This window comes from Varanus komodoensis, unplaced genomic scaffold, assembly GCF_004798865.1.
Source record: "Varanus komodoensis strain SLA01 unplaced genomic scaffold, ASM479886v1 scaffold5, whole genome shotgun sequence".
NCBI classification, from domain to species: domain Eukaryota; kingdom Metazoa; phylum Chordata; class Lepidosauria; order Squamata; family Varanidae; genus Varanus; species Varanus komodoensis.
The window spans coordinates 8,961,654-8,979,040 of NW_025336087.1; positions in this window are offsets into that span (position 1 = coordinate 8,961,654).

The following is a 17,387-nucleotide window of genomic DNA, read 5'->3' on the forward strand; positions in this document are numbered from 1 at the left end:
GGCTCTGTTATCTGTCAATAATTCACTCAATTTCCTTGAAACCAATTGTAGCTTCACTAGTCTAAAATGTGTAAAACCTTAAGTTCTGGATGATAATCTGCATATATGCACGCTGTATGTTTTGTGACTTGATGTAAAATCTGTGGGTGAAATAATGTGCTTTAATTATTGGTTCTGCACATATTTTTACTTCTTGTTTTGTGCCTGCATAGCCTGGATATCATCTCTACTTTAGTTAGAATTCTGGCTGATATAAATTGCAGTTGGAACTAACAGTACCGTGTTACATATTAGGACCAGTACAGATACCTAAATTATGAATAAGTTTGGTAATATGATAAAAGTTATATCATTGTAAGTTGTAATCTTACACATTTCCTGATTTCTTTGCATACTGAGTCACTGAAGGAAACTTCAATGGTCAAAACATCTTTGGTGCTGATATTAGTTCTTTATACATGTTTAGAAATTATCGTACTTTATTGATGTTTGTAAGACTGCACTTACATAGATAAAACCAATCATTTGGACATAAATAACTTTTTGTTATGGTTTGCTTCTTCCGCTTCTTTTACTGGAAGGGTTTTTCTGCTGGGATATACTACCAGGTTGGTTTGGTTTGCATGCAGAAGGCCTAGGTCAATTCCCAGCCTCTCCTGGTTGGGCTGGAAAAACTCCTGTCGGAAACCCTGACAGCTGCTGAGTCAGAACCAACAGCACTGAGCTAGGTGGACCAGTTGTCTAAACCAGTAGGAGGTAGCTTCCTATGTAGAAAGTCTCATTTACCATAGTGGCGCTTATTTGTGAGTAAATATAAGACGGCACTGTGTGAAACCTTTTTAGATTTTATGCTGTTTGTCTTCACTACAACAATGGGGAAGGTATATTAGGCAAGTCTGGAATAACAAATACAATTAGTTAGTTTTGTATCTGTGGAGAAATCTCATTCATTCCAAGAGCTCAGGCAGAGACACTATTATATAACAGTGTGTCCTAGTGGTCAGAGTGTTGGACTGGGATTCAGGAAATTTAGGTTCTAGTCTGCACTCAAGCCATGAAGATCACAGGATGACTTTGGGCAATTCACTAACTCTCAGCCTGTCCCACCTCACCAGACTGTTGTGGGGATAAAATGGAGAGGAGGATTATGTGAGCAACCTTGGGTTCCTTGCAGGAAAAGGTGGGATATAAATACAAGAAATAAAAAAGCTTCAAGTCAAATCACTTGCACCACATCTCAAGGCTGTTCCACCAAAATCCAGAAATAATACATTTTCCCAAAACAATGTAAAGGTCAGTTGAGTAAACAACCCAATCATTTCAGAGAACTGATATTCATATGTCTATTACGTGTAAATAACTTTGAGTTACTTACCTTGTCAACATGAAACCATCGACTCTGTCCAAAAGAGGGTCAAGAAACTGATATATCCTATTCAAACAATTAACTAAACAAAAAAGACATTTTGTAAAACCGGAGGACTCTGTCAGCTGGTATATTGTAAAGGAGAATATGTTGTTTAATTGGTGTTTATCTGGTAAAAGCTGTAGAATGGGGAATGCCCACTAACAAGGAGTGTTTTCATTAACTGCCAGCTGGTGTGAGCTTCCTAGGAATCTGTTTATACTGTGGAACTTGCATATTTTTCTTCACTTCCCATTTCCTCATGGAAATGTCTTAGTTTCATCACAGTGGAATAAGCTATATGCTGCTGGAAGTAGCAGGTTGTTGTTGTACCTTTCAAGCAGGAGTAAGCAAGCTTTTTGGGCTGGGGGCACATTTGGCAACTTATGAAACAGTCTTGGGCACCACCACAGAATTGCTACCATGGAAGACATGGCAAATAGCCTGTCCAAAACTCTAAGTAGAACTGTACTGTGTTTCCCCGAAAATAAGACACTGTCTTATATTTTTTTGGTTCACAAAAACACACTAGGTCTTATTTTTCGGGATAGGTCTTATTTTTTATTTTATTTTTAATGCGTACAACAATCCACACTTATTCATGTACAACAGCATGAATACATGTACATTTGGTACATTTGGTATCACTCCGCTGTGACAGGAGCCAACGCTATAGGGGAAGCATTGGCTTATGCCGCTCTGCTCCCTTATTTTAGGTCTTATTTTCGTGGAAACACAGTATTAGCATTCTGTGCACCTGTACCCTATACAACCACTTTGAACCCATATAGCAATCCCAGCTTCAGTTAAGCAAATGAGTTAATATAATAAAAATAATTAGGGATGTCTTGGAGCATATTGGATATCTTGGAACTCCCAAGATACCATTTTGCATATCCTAGGTAATTTCTAGCTGTAGTGGCAGGAAGTGCAAAAGCAGAAATGCAGCTGAATATTAATAAATCAAAAATCATGACTGCAGAAGATTGCACAACTTTAATGTCAACAAGGGAGAAATTGGAAAGATTTTGTCTGTCTTGGCTCAATCATCAATTCAAAGGGAGATGGCAGCCAAAACATTAGAGGAAGGCTGAGACTTGGAAGGACAGCAATGCAGGAACTGGAAGAGAACGTCAAGTGTAGGGACATTTCACTGGCAACCAAGGCCAAGACCATCCACAACACTGTGTTCCTCAGCACTATAAATGGGTGAAAAAGCTGAACAGTGAAGAAAGCTGACAGGATGAAAATCGAGGCATTTGAAACATGGTGCTGAAGGAATGCTTTGCAAATACTCTGGCTGGACAAAACGATGAGCAAGTGGGTACTCCATTAAATCAAAGGCAAACAAATGGGTTCCTAGAAGCACAGTATTAAAAGGCTAGACCCACAGGACAAGATAATCATTCAAGGGAAAGTTGAACGCAGGAGAAGGACGACTATGGGATGGATTAATTCCAAAAAAGGAAGCCCCAGCCTTGAGTTTCCAAGGGCCACGCAGGGCTCTCAATGAGGACATTTTGAAGGACATCCATTCATAGGGTTGCCATAAGTCAGAGACAATTTGATGGTACATAACAGCAATTTCTAGGTAGGGCTAGGAACGAATTCTGTCCAACATCCTGAAAAGGGGGCTAGTCTATCGGGCTAGATGAAGCAATGGTCTGAATTGGTCAAAGATAGCTTCTTATGGTCCTGTCAGTACACAGCATTCTTATGTTGCGTACTGTTACACAATTTTTGGAATTGAATCAGGAAAGAGTTAATCATGTGTTCAGTCAATACTTCTACTGAAACGATTGGCTAGATTGTGCTTGGTGTACATAGCAGAGCAAAATTATATGTGCGCCAGGCCATTTCTGATCCCTTTGGTACATTTGTGAAAAGGAGTTTATGTTATCTCATGAACCTTCCCTAGCTTTTAATATAGTCATTTTAAAAGGATAATCAATACATCCCTTTTGTGTGCTCTTTCTCAAACACATGCATGCACCTGTTTTCCAGCTCTCTGGCTTAGCAACCTTAGCTCAGGGCAACCTGCTTTCATGACTTCAAACTTTGGCATTTCCCTAGGAAAATTAATGTGGGCTGGAGCTTGATATTACTCTATAATGCAAGTCTGTCTGCCTCAAACTCATTTCTGTATCCTTTGAAATGTCAAAGTATACTTTAATGACTATTTTTGCAGATTTAAATTCCAGAAAGCCAGACATAGTGTTGAACTGGGTACCTAGGAGGTCTGGGTACTAGTCCCCACTTGGCCATGAAGCTTTCTGTGATTTGGCAAGTCACAGATTTTCAGATCAACCTACTTCACAGGTAGGATAAAATGGAACTATGTAAGCTGCCTCAAGTTGCTCACAAGAGGGGAAAAGGCAATGTAATAAAGATTAATAAATATAAAACATCAATTCTGGGTAAAAGAAGAGTTCCAAAAGAGGACTCCTCCCTTCACAAAGCTGAGCATCTTGTGGACTCTTTGCTTTTCTATCCCAATGCTATTTATTTTGACTGGCAATGGATTTTCACAGTCTCAAGGAAAGGCCATTCCCTTCTGAGCCTTTTAACTGGAGCACCATTGCACTCATTTCACATGCTAGCAAAGTTATGCTCAAAATCCTACAAGCTAGGCTCCAGCAGTATGTGGACCGAGAACTACCAGAAGTACAGGCAGGATTTCAAAGAGGGAGAGGAACTAGAGATCAAACTGCCAACATATGCTGGATCATGGAGAAAGCTAGGGAGTTCCAGAAAACATCTACTTCTGCTTCATTGACTATGCTAAAGCCTTTGATTGTGTGGATCACAACACATTATGGCAAGTTCTTAAAGAGGTGGAAATACCAGACCATCTTATTTGTCTCTTGAGAAACCTATATGCAGGTCAAGAAGCAACAGTAAGAACTGGACACAGAATCATTGATTGGTTCAAAATTGGGAAAGGAGTTCGGCAAGGCTGTATACTGTCACCCTGCCTACTTATATGCAGAGCACATCATGAGAAAGGCAGGGCTGGATGAATCACCAGTTGGAATTAAGATTGCTGGGAGAAAGATCAACAACCTCAGATATGGAGATGATACCACTCTAATGGCAGAAAGTGAAGAGGAACTAAAGAGCCTCTTGATGCAGGTGAAGGAGGAGAGTGCAAAAGTTGGCTTGAAACTCAACATTAAGAAAACTAAGATCATGGCATCCGGTCCTCTCACTTCCTGGCAAATAGATGGGAAAGAAATGGAGGTAGTGACAGATTTTATTTTCCTGGGCTCCAAGATCACTGCAGATGGGAACTGCAGCCAAGAAATTAAAAGATGCTTGCTCCTGGGGAGGAAAGCTATGGCAAATCTAGACAGCATACTAAAAAGCAGAGACATCACCCTACCAACAAAAGTGTGTGTAGTCAAGGCTACGGTTTTCCCAGTTGAAATGTACGGCTGGAAAAGTTGGACCATAAGGAAGGCTGAGCACTGAAGAATTGAGGCCTTTGAATTGTGGTGCTGGAGAAGATTCCTGCAACTCCCTTGGACTGCAAGGCGATCAAACCGGTCAGTCCTAGAGGAGATCAACCCTGATTTCTCTTTAGAAGGCCAGATCCTGAAGATGAAACTCAAATACTTTGGCCACCTAATGAGAAGGAAGGACTCACTGGAGAAGAGTCTAATGCTGGGAACAATAGATGGAAAAAGAAGGGGACGGCAGAGAATGAGGTGGCTAGATGGAGTCACTGAAGCAGTCAGTGTGAGCTTAAGTAGACTCCGGGGGATGGTGGAGGACAGGAAGGCCTGGAGGAATGTTCTCCATGGGGTCGTGATGGGTTGGACATGACTTTGCGACTAACAACAACAAAAGAGGCACCTTTACAGAAGCTTTACCAATGAGAGATGGTCCCTTTTCTCCTCCATGCCTAGGAAGTATCACCTGCAAATATGTTGCCCTTGTTTAACATCATGGCCAACATAGACACTTTCCAGCTTGTCCTGGAAAATCTTTACATTATTGCAAAATAATTAATATAATCATTTATGGAAGGTCTAATGTGAATATCAGAAAGTATGGAACACAACACTTGCTTCATGCATTTATGGCTGGCTTATGATAAATCTTTGTCCACTGAGATTTGCCTCTAAAGTCCTAAAATGAGGAGAATTAGCAGTAAATTTCAATGTTTACTAGATTTTCATTCATAAGCGTTTCATTGCCACTCTAATTATGACCACTGAAGATATAAACACAACTATTAGTGATGCTAATTTAACTAATTGCTCCTAATAATGAACTCAGCCAGAATTATATCCAAAACAGTGCGAATGGCTAGCTGGAATCTTTAACAGAGCTGCTGCTTTTAAGTGGGTGCTCACACCACAACTTTTTTGTTGTAACTTCCACTTGTCTTGCTTTTTCTTAATAGTATCTTAAACTAGGTTCGGAAACAAACAGGCAGTCAATGTAATTGGCACTAAATAGGTGTGATGTGACCGGAATGCCTAGCTCTGATAAGCATTCTAACTGCAACATTCTGTCATTAAAGTAAGTTTCGCTTCTCTGTATAAGACCAAAGCTAGCATAACAGACGAAGGTGGTAAAAAGCCTTTGGTGACACCCAGGGCTTTTTTTGCCATAGAACGTACCAGAACAGCGTTCCGGCATCTTTTTTTCCAACGGATTTTATGAAGTGATTTTCAGCAGCAAACATCATTAACATAGTGCCTGCAGGCTGCCTTTGTATCTGCTATCTGCTAGTGAGATAGTGAGGGCCCTGCTGCGCTGCTGCTCGGCTTGGGATTGGGGCAGCAAGGTGAGTTCCGGCACCTTTTTTTTTTTTTTTTACAACAAAAGCACTGGTGACACCTATGCATCCATAAGGAGCACCAGGTGCAGGAGTGTTCCCAAACTGTGCACTTGGCTCTTCTGGGGAAGTGTGACTCCCTCCAGGACCAGTTGCACACCACCACTCAGATGAGAACTGTTCCTGACCCACAAAATATTTGTATTGTCTGGATTAAGCTTCAGCTTGATTGCCTTCATCTATACCAAAACTGTTCTTAGGTTCAGGGTTTTCACCACCTCCTTCAGATCAGGAGGAGGAAAACTGAGGTAGTGTGCAAGTCATCTGTATACTGATGGCAACTTTCACTCAATCAATTACTATATTGATCCAATAAGCAATCCTTATAACAAGACTTACATATTGATTGATGTTTGGGATTTGTTTTCAAGTACCTGTACTTATAAAAGTAAAGTCTGAGAATACAGATCAGGTATCTCTATTAAGAAATTCTACAAGACTACTCATGCTAGAAAGCATGAGAGAAAAGATAGAACTTTGAGATACTCCAAAGGTCAGTGACTATCATGAGCCAAGCTCTCCCATGCCAAAATTCTTTCCTTTTCCCTTCCCAGAAGATCAACATGCAAGGCTTCTAACTACAGTATTTTCTATATCAAAGGCTAGCAAAGACTGGCTTTGTGATACAAAGAATGTAGGGATTGTTAGCAAAATACATCCATCAAGTTAATGAGCCAACTAATAAGAAAAAGCACTGCTCATGCTAGAACCTGAATCCCTCTCCTCCCTCCCCCACCAGACAGAGCTAGCTTCCACCCTCTGGGAAGTTCCTGCTGCTTGTGGGCTGGGTGTTGGGAATGCTGGACTTTACTCAATTGTCTAGTTCTCTTGATCTGGTGACCCACAAAGGGACTGATTAAGTTATATTCTTCATCATTGGGCCCTGTCTCTTTCATAGGGTCTCTCCCCAAAGGAGAGGTGATCTGGTTCTTACCGGCCATTTGGCTTATCTTGAAGTTCACCACTGACCTTGTTATTTTAGACCAGAGCGATAGAATCACAACATTCCCTTGTCCAAACTTAGAGAGACAATCCAGATGGATACCATGGTTGAGCATATCAGAAGCTGCAGAAAGGTCTGGGAGAACCAGAAGGATCTTACTGCCTCTGACCATTCGCTGGTTGAGGTTATCTACCTAGTGACAAAGACAGTCACCATTTAAATCCAAGTCAAGGACAGACTGGAATGGTAGATTAGAAGCTGGATGATAGTTTTCCAAAGCCATGCGATTTAAAGTGGGGTTTTTTCAAATTTGGGCTTTCTCTCTGCCTTCTTCAAAATTACTGTTTCCCTCAGCAAACTATTTGCCATACCTGATGCTCTTTAGAAGAGCCCAGCCTAGCCAATTTCAAAAGCCAGCATAAGATCCAAAGAGTAGGTGGCTGGTTTCAGTCCTCAGACTAGCTTCTCAATGTCCTTAGGCTGCACAAACTGAAAGCTACTGATTCCATCTTTAAAAAACCAGTACATTGGCTCCATCCATTCCTGGTTGCTAAATACAAAGCATCAGAGAATATTTGAATTATTTTATCTGCAAAATATAAGGCAGGCTACTCACAGTTGTTTTCAATGGTTCAGCCTGATAATCTATTTGATCTGCATTAGTAGATCCCTGTTGTTGTTAGTCGCGAAGTCGTGTCCGACCCATCGTGACCCCATGGACAACACTCCTCCAGGCCTTCCTGTCCTTCAGCATCTCCCGGAGTCCACCTAAGCTCACACCAACTGCCTCAGTGACTCCATCTAGCCACCTCATCCTCTGCCATTCCCTTCTTCTTTTGCCATCTATTGTTCCCAGCATTAGACTCTTCTCCAGGGAGTCCTTCCTTCTCATTAGGTGGCCTCAATCCTTTGGCGCTCAGCCTTCCTTATGCTCCAGCTTTCACTGCCATACATTGCAACTGGGAAAACCATAGCCTTGACTATACGCACTTTTGTTGGCAAGGTGATGTGTCTGCTTTTTAGTATGCTGTCTAGATTTGCCATAGCTTTCCTCCCCAGGAGCAAGCGTCTTTTAATTTCTTGGCTGCAGTCCCCGTATGCGGTGATCTAGTTCCTTTCCCTCTTCGAAATCCTGCCTGTACTTCTGGTAGTTCTCGGTCCACATACTGCTGGAGCCTAGCTTGTAGCATTTTGAGCATAACTTTGCTAGCATGTGAAATGAGTGCAATGGTGCAGTAGTTTTAACATTCTTTGGCATTGCCCTTCTTTGGGATCGGAATGCAAACTGACCTTTTCCAATCCTGTGGCCACTGTTGACTTTTCCAAATTTGCTGGCATATTGAGTGTAGCACTTTTACTGCATCATCTTTAGGATTTTGAATAGCTCAGCTGGAATACTGTCGCCTCCACTAGATTTGTTGTTGCTCAGACTTCCTAAGGCCCATTTGACTTCACATTCCAGGATGTCTGGCTCGAGGTCAGTGACCACCCCATTGTGGTTATCAGGGACATTAAGCTCTTTCTTGTATAGTTCTTCTGTGTAATCTTACCACCTCTTCTTAATCTCTTCTGCCTCTGTTAGGTCCCTGCCAATTTGGTCCTTTATCATGCCCATCTTTGCATGAAATGTTCCCTTCATATATCCAATTTTCTTGAAGAGATCTCTGGTCCTCCCTATTCTATTGTTTTCTTCTATTTCATTGCACTGTTCATTTAAGAAGGCATTCTTATCTCTTCTAGCTATTCTCTGGAATTCTGCATTCAATTGTTTGTATCTTTCTCTTTCTCCCTTGCCTTTTGCTTCCCTTCTTTCCTCAGCTATTTGTAAAGCTTCCTCAGACAGCCATTTTGCTTTCTTGCATTTCTTTTTCTTTGGGATGGTTTTAGTTGCTGCCTCTTGTACAATGTTGTGAACCTCCATCCATAGTTCTTCAGGCACTCTGTCTATCAGATCTAATTCCTTAAATCTATTTGTCACCTCTACTGTATATTCATCAGGGATATGATTTAGGTCATACCTGAGTGGCCTAGTGCTTTTCCCTACTTTCTTCAACTTAAGCCTAAATTTTGCAACCAGAAGCTCATGATCTGAGCCACAGTCAGCTCCTGGTCTAGTTTTTACTGACTGTATAGAGCTTCTCCATCTTTGGCTGCAGAGCACATAATCAATCTGATTTCTTTGTTGACCATCTGGTGATGTCCATGTGTAGAGTCGTCTCTTGGGTTGTTGGAAAAGAGTGTTTGCTATGACCATCGTATTCTCTTGACAAAATTCTACCAGCCTGTGTCCTGCTTCATTTTGTACTCCAAGGCCAAACTTGCCTGTTATTCCGGTTATCTTTTGGCTTCCTACTTTAGCATTCCAATCCCCCATGATGATAAGGACATCATTTTTTGGAGTTAATTCTAGAAGGTGTTGTAGGCCTTCATAGAACTGGTCAACTTCAGCCTCTTCAGCACCAGTGGTTGGGGCATAGACTTGGACTATTGTGATGTTGAATGGTTTGTCTTGGATTCGAACTGAGATCATTCTGTCATTTTGGAGATTGTATCCCAGTACTGCTTTTCCTACTCTTTTATTGACTATGAAGGCTACTCCATTTCTTCTGAGGGATTCTTGCCCGCAGTAGTATACCTGATGGTAATCTGAATTAAATTCACCCATTCCTGTCCATTTTAGTTCACTGATTCCTAAGATGTCGATGTTCAGTCTTGTCATCTCTTGTTTGACCACATCCAGCTTGCCTTGATTCATGGATCTTACATTCCAGGTTCCTATGGAGTATAGATCTTTGCAGCATCGGACTTTCCTTTCACCACCAGATACATCTGCAACTGAGTGTCCTTTCGGCTTTGACCCAGTCACTTCATTCTTTCTGGCGCTACTAGTACTAGGCCTCTGCTCTTCCCCAGTAGCATATTGGACACCTTCTGACCTGAGGGGCTCATCTTCCAGCGTCATATATTTTTGTCTTTTGGTACTGTCCATGGGGTTTTCATGGCAAAGATACTGGAGTGGGTTGCCATTTCCTCTCCAGTGGATCACGTTTTGTCAGAGCTCTCTGCTATGACCTGTCCGTCTTGGGTGGCCCTGCACGGCATAGCTCATAGCTTCATTGAGCTACGCAAGCCCCTTTGCCACAACAAGGCAGTGATCCATGAAGGAGAGTAGATCCCTAATCTCCTGAAAAATTGATGACATTCAGCAGCTGCAATTGTGGCAGAGAAATATATATTTTTCTGTGTATGGTCTGAATCACTTCTACAGAATAAGTGCTGAGAAGGGCTGTAACCGATGCTTGTTAGAATTCATCCTGAATTTTCTGGCATCTGTGCTCTAGTCATTGATCTTGTCATTTAGTTTCCTGAGCTACACAGAATGCCATGGAGTGGCAATAACTTTCTAGATTGGCCAAGGACATTTGGGAAAGATGGTATGTACAGTTGGAGCCAATTCTTAGTTCCAGGAGTTGACTAGGACCTTGGCAGGATCATTGATCAACTTTGTGGTAAAACCCCGCAGAGACATCCTATATGGATACTTGAGTTGCTCAGTGTATGATGCACATCAAACTCTGACTTTATTGTTTGTAGGCCAGAAAAAACACTTCAAAGGCAGTAAGGCAAATGAGATAACAAAGACTTGCTGCCTTTTTTGTTGGTTTATTGTTTGAGGAAGAGACTAATATTCCATATAGTATTGCCCTTCAGTCTTAGTTAATTTGCCTATAGCATATGGCTTTTACAGTAAATGAATAATTTCAAGGCTTTGGGCAGGAATTTCTTAAATGGTTCCTCCTTAACTTCCTGCAGTAAACTCAAATAATTAGTAATTCACCCTTTTGGAAAGCATATTCCCTTTAGGTATACTTTTCTCAAGGTCTGCAATGCATTTAAGGAGGTGTAAGAGGTAGAGAACAGACTGAGTTTTAAAACTCACAATTAATTCAGATTACAGTGGGGCCCTAGCAAAAGCTTACATTTCACTAGTAAAAGTTCTGCTTTTTCTGTTAAACATTTAGCACTGAGCTTGAAGTGTTAAGAGAACCTTTCCCAAGTTATGTGGAAGTATTAGGGTTTGCCTCTGATGCATATTCTTCATTTATCTCATATTCAAATGTGTCTTTGCTCTCTCTCTCTCTCTCTCTCTCTACATGCTCGTGCCTGCGTGTGTGTGTGTGTGTGTGTGTGTGTGTGTGAGAGAGAGAGAGAGAGAGAGAGAGAGAGAGAGAGAGAGAGAGAGAGATGTGAGGTCTGTAGGAAGTAAAGGAATAAAGAAGACCATTATCTCTTAATGTGATGGGAACCAAAGTGCACCTGATAAAGAACAGAAGGAGATTATATAACTCCTTCATAAAAAAATTGAACATTTACCTTTACATCTTTATTACATTTCTATATTTTCCAATAGCCAAAACTCTGTGGATGGTTCACAACAATTGCAACCATAAAAATACAACATAAAATGCAGTATAAAAGTTTAAATCTACTGTATAAAAATAGAAGTGAATGCCAAAGTAAAACCTAGCAGCATTATGATTTAAAATACATTAAAGGGTTTAACAACAAACTATGAAAAGTTGATAACTAAAATTCCTGGAAAATAAGGTCATCATCTGGTGCCAGAATTAGCATAACACAGGTGCCAGGTCAGCCTCTCTGGGATGAGCTTTCTACCATCAAGGTGCCACAACAAAAGCTGCCTAGAGACAGACTCTGGCAGCAGCTCCTAGAGACAGACTCTGAGGAAGATCTCACTGTGCATGGCAGGAGTTAATCCTTCAAGTAGCCTGGCCCCAAGCTATTCCAGGTTTTGAATTCTTAATACCAGGACTTTAATGCAGGCCCAGGCATGGACAGGCAGCCACCATGGACAAGCCACAAGCCACTGGTGTATCTTGGACAAGCTGGAGTTTCCAGACTGTTTGCAAAGACAGACCCATGTATAACACATTGCATGGGAATGGAAAGCTGTAGCAATGTAATCCCTGTCTGGATAAGGACACAGTTTGTATATCAGCCTAAACTGATCCAAGATGCTTTGAGCCACCAAGCCCACCTGTGCCTTTACGGATTGTTCTACACAGATTAGGACCCAATTATCTCTTGGACTGACTTCCTCTGCACCATCTGCCCATTCACTGAGATAATCTTAAACCTTTCTCTGCCTACCCCAGAGATTGGAAGTGTGCAGATGGGACCAGAGATAGCTTTTTTCAGGGTAGTTTTTTGTCTCTGGAATGCACTTTCCAGGCATCCCCACCTGCTGCCAACCCATCATTCAGGCACCAAATTAAAATCTTCCTGTTTTCCCTGTTCTCTAGGGTTTTACATAATTGTATTACTTTTACCTCTTCAGATACTGCTGATATGCTTATGTCATGGGTCCTCAAATTAAGCCCCGGGGGCCGGATCCAGCCCGCCATGCCCATTTATCCGGCCCGCCATGCTCATTTGGACCTGCCGTGTGCCCGCCGCCACCCACCTCGCCCTGCGCACAGGGAAGCCGCAGTTTGCTCGCTCGGAGAAAACACTCTCCAAGCGAGCAAGCCGCTGCCTCGTGCGCCTGCCTCCCCTCCCCTCGCCGCACGCGCCCACCCGCACCTCGCCTCGTGCCCCGCCCCCGCCTCAGCGCACCACCCGCACGCACCGCCCCCGCCCCCGCCCCCTCACCGGCCTGCATGCACCGCCGGCACCACCCTTCTGGCCCGCGCCCAGCACTGGCACCTTTCAACTGGCCCCCTGCTGAAAGTTTGTTGTCCAAATGAAATGTTTTGGGAGGTTTTTTGTTTTGCTTTTTTTTTGTTTTTTTGCATGTCTATTTCATCTACAGCATTAGCCACCCTGGAAGCATAAATCTGTTCTGAAGATACAACAACTAGATACACCATTCTTTAAACGATGTATTTGCCCCATTCTTGGTCCAGATGCCTTGGGAAAAAAAAGGACCAAGATGGATGCTTCCATGAGCCCACTTGCACTGTAGCTTTTTGAGTCCAGCAATCTCTCTGCAAGAGTCTGTCAGCGTGGAGCCATTTCAGGGCCACACAGAACTTGCATCACAATCATTTAGGCCATTTTGTAGCAAAAAGACTTGCGGCTAATTTAGCATTTTAAAAATCTGCAATGTTTAAGCAACTGCTATGGTTCCGTGGAAGAAAAAAGGTGGAATATAAATATCGTAAACCAACCAACCAACCTTGAATTATAATACTTGATTTGCATATGTAAGGGACTCACAGGTAAAGAATGGAGAGTATGGTAAGCAAGAAAGCAAAGAGTCCTTGGTTGATTTATTCAGTTTTAAAGATATTGCTATTTTATCATTCTGGAGAATTTCTGTTTCTTAAATACTAAAAAAGCAATGAAAAAACTTTGAAAGGAAATTACAAGATTTGACCCAATAATAACAAATGATGAAGAGTTAAAACATAGTTTAGGAGTGATCCAATGGCCAGCCCAAGCTTTTCTCTGTCATGCAGGCACTTTTTCTTTCTCAGTCTCACACACACAATCTCTCTCTGGGAAGTATCCAATGCTAGTCCTACTTAGGGTAGGCTCACTGAAATAAATGGGATTTAATTTAAACATGCTTAATTTAAGTCCTATTCATTTTAGTGACTCTAAGTAGAACTAAGATTGGATACTAGCCTAGGTCCAACATTGTGCTACGAGATATTTGCACCTGCAGCCCTCTGGCCACCTCAAAAGCTCCTTTCAAGGTCACACAAGAGACCAGAGAGAGAGGCAGGATCAGCTCTTCTCAGTTCTGATGACGGAAGCTGTTTCATTAGCAGAGGGACAGCAGTGGATCCTACCTATATGTGGATTACGGAAGGCCCATGTCTCAACAGACTGCTCTCATGCTATCGCATCTAGTTTAGCCCTGAGAGTATAGTGACACAGAAAAATTAAATATATTTCATGGGGGGTGGGGGAAGCAGCAGGGAAGATGACTTTTGTTTTTAGATATATTCATAACAAGGAAATGTACTACTCCGGTTTGTGGGGAGAGGGTGGTGTATGCTTCAAAACAAAACTTGATCTCCCTTGTGTCTGCCCAGTCAAAAATAACGCCAATTCTCCCTGTTCTAAATATAACACGGGGCCAGCTGATACAGTAAACTGTGTGTCTCCGTGGGGAGCAGCCGTAGCTCAGTGACACAGAGAACGCTTTGCATTAAGAGGCGAGTGACTCAGCCTCCGGCCTTTCCAGCAAAAGGGTCTGAGGTGGCAGGACCAGAAAACTCCCGGCTGAGCCCCTGCTGCATGAGGGGAATGGCACTAGGCTGGAGGGAGATGGCCCTGACCCACTCTATGGCATCAAGAAGAGCCTGTGCCAGAGCCCAGCGTTTAGCCACCACTGCTCGCTGCTTTCTGAATAACACACACAAGGCTGAGCCAAATCGTGCTGAGATTCATTTGTAACTCCAGATAATTTCTGAAGCGCCTACTGAAGTGCCATTGTTGAAGTGCCAAATGGTAGCTTGAGTGCCGTTTTTGTATGTTTGATTTTGTTTTGGTGGGGCATTAATCACATCCTTCTGTTTAAAGGAAAATTACAAGCTTTGAAACAAGAACATATGGAGGGCCCTGCTGGATCAGACCATGGGTCCATCCAGTCTGTTCATTCGTTGGTCAACCAGCTGCCTGTGGGGGTTCACAAACAGGACCCGTTCCCCTGACACTCAGAGAGCCCGCCAGGCCTGTGTAACTCATGCATGTCAGCTTGGCAGGCTGCCTCAGATACTGCAGGCCGGGTGTAGCCACTGGGACTACAAGCTACCGGCAGCCTTCTTGTCCATGGATTTCTCCCATCCCTCTTTAAAGCTGGTCCAAATTGGTGCTCATCTGTACATCTTCTGGAAGGGAATTGTGAAGAAGTACTCCCTGGTATCTGTCCAGAATCTCCCACTAATCAGCTGCATAGGATGACCTCAAGTTCCAGCATTATGCCCCACTTTCTCTACACCTTGCATAATTTTGTACACGTCTGTCATGTCTCCCATTTCTTACCTTTTTCTAAGGTAAACAAGATGTTATCACCTTTCTTCATAGGAGAGTTGCTCCAGTCCCATAATAATTTTAGTTGCCCTTTTCTGCAGGCACCTGATGTCCTTTGGGGGATAGTAAGAGCTTGTTGGGTAATACGGGGCTGCAATTATAGTCTTTATTAGCTGAGCAAGCGTCTTAAAATGACATGGAGCCCCCATGATCCCTCATCATTGGCTTTGCTGGCTAGGGCTGATGGGAGGTATAGGTCAAAATATGGGCAGCTGCTCACCCGACACAGAGGAGAGATTTTGCGTATGAACAGCCAGATTTCCCAATCTGGTGCCCTCCAGTTGTCTTGTATTGCAATTTGCATGAGTTCCAGCCAGCAAAGACCCATGCTCAGAAATCCTAGGAATTGTGGTCCAAAACATTGGGTTGATATGTTGAAGTAGGTATTGCATGCCTAAACTACTTCACAGGGTTGTTGTGAAGTAAAATGGGTTTGCTCCAGGAATGTGGTCCTAACCATCCCAGGAAGCCAGTATACAAATGGAAAAACAAACAGTATGTTCTAGTTTACATGGGTTGATATATGTTGTGTGTGTGATATTTGTCATGTAGACTGACTCAGTACTGCCAACATTTCAGTTCTAGGAGGGGAAAAGACATCTCAGTAAAATGTTGGTATGATGACTCAGAATATATAAGAATCAAGAAAATTTCTTTTCACTGTGTAAAGGAAATCCATGGAGGCTATATTTAGGTTTGTGTTAAGTTTCTCTCTGTCTGTCACTAAAACGCTGTTATGTGCTAGAGATGTATTTTTTGTTCAGTACAGATATGAATGCCAGCCTTAAGATCTCAGCTAAACTATTGGCAGACAGAATGGAACTATTTCTGCCTTCCCTTAATCACAGCTGATAAACCAGATCTGTTCTGACTCAGGGGCCCCGGAACAAATGGAGGAGGTTATCTGATATATCACATTACACCGGGATAAATGAGATTATGGTTCTTATTATATCTCTAGAGACAAAGGAAACATTCCAGAGGACTTGGTACTTGTACACTCCCCAACAGTGCAAAAATATTGTAAAGTTATGTTCCACACTTATTTTCCACTTAGAGATGCCTACACAGTCGCAAATTGTTGCTGCTGATTGCTGAGCACATTGTGATCTTTGAGTGAAATTCATAGAACAAAGCTGGTTCAGCCGTAGGTCATTCATTCTGGGCTGGTGAAAAGATGCAGAAGCAGTGACTGCTGAGACTGTTCCTTATTTGTCTCACACAAATATATTTATTTCTATATATGACTTCACTTTAGACCAGAAGTGTCAAACACTAGTGAACTGGAGAACCAAATTTCCTTCCCAGACAGATATTCAGAAAAATAATTGCCATTTCTTTCTCAAAAATGTGGAATTCTACTTAGATCTGATATCAAACAATTTATCATGCTTAAGTTAGAAAAACTAGGAAAACTATGCGTTGTTTCTCTAGCTCTCGCAAAATACTTGTCATTTATTTATTAAAGGATTGCTATCCCATTTTTCCTTCAAAATGAGAGACAAAACAGAGAACAAAAAATTAACTACAACAGAGTTACATTATTAGAGATTTTTTTAAAAGCTGAAGAGGCCAAAAGGATAACACAACCGTATAAATTGGAACAGCAGGAACAACAAAGAAATACAAATCCAGCAGTAGCACATACTAATAATATACTTATTTTCCAAAGTCATATCTAAAGAACATTTTTTCAACAAATGATAAAAATATCATTTTTATTAATGATTCCGATGAAGGAGTACAGGAAGATAGAAATAAAATTCAAAATGATCTTGATAGACTGGAATGCTGGGTTGAAAACAAGAGTGAAATTTAATAGGAACAAATACCAAGTTTTGCACTTAGGAAAAAGAAACTAAATATATTCATTACAAAATGGGGACACTTGGCTGAACAATCCTACAAGCAAGAAGGATCTTGGAATTGTTGTACATCACAGGCTGAATATGAGTCAGCAATGTGATGTGGCTGCAAACAGGGCAAATACCAGATACTTCAATTGGTCCCAAATAGAGCTGCCAGGCTGCTGACGGGGACTGGGCGTTATGTTCACATGACTCCAGTCCTCCGTGAGCTTTGCTGGCTTCCCATTGAAGTCCGGGCCCAATTCAAGGTGTTGGTGATGA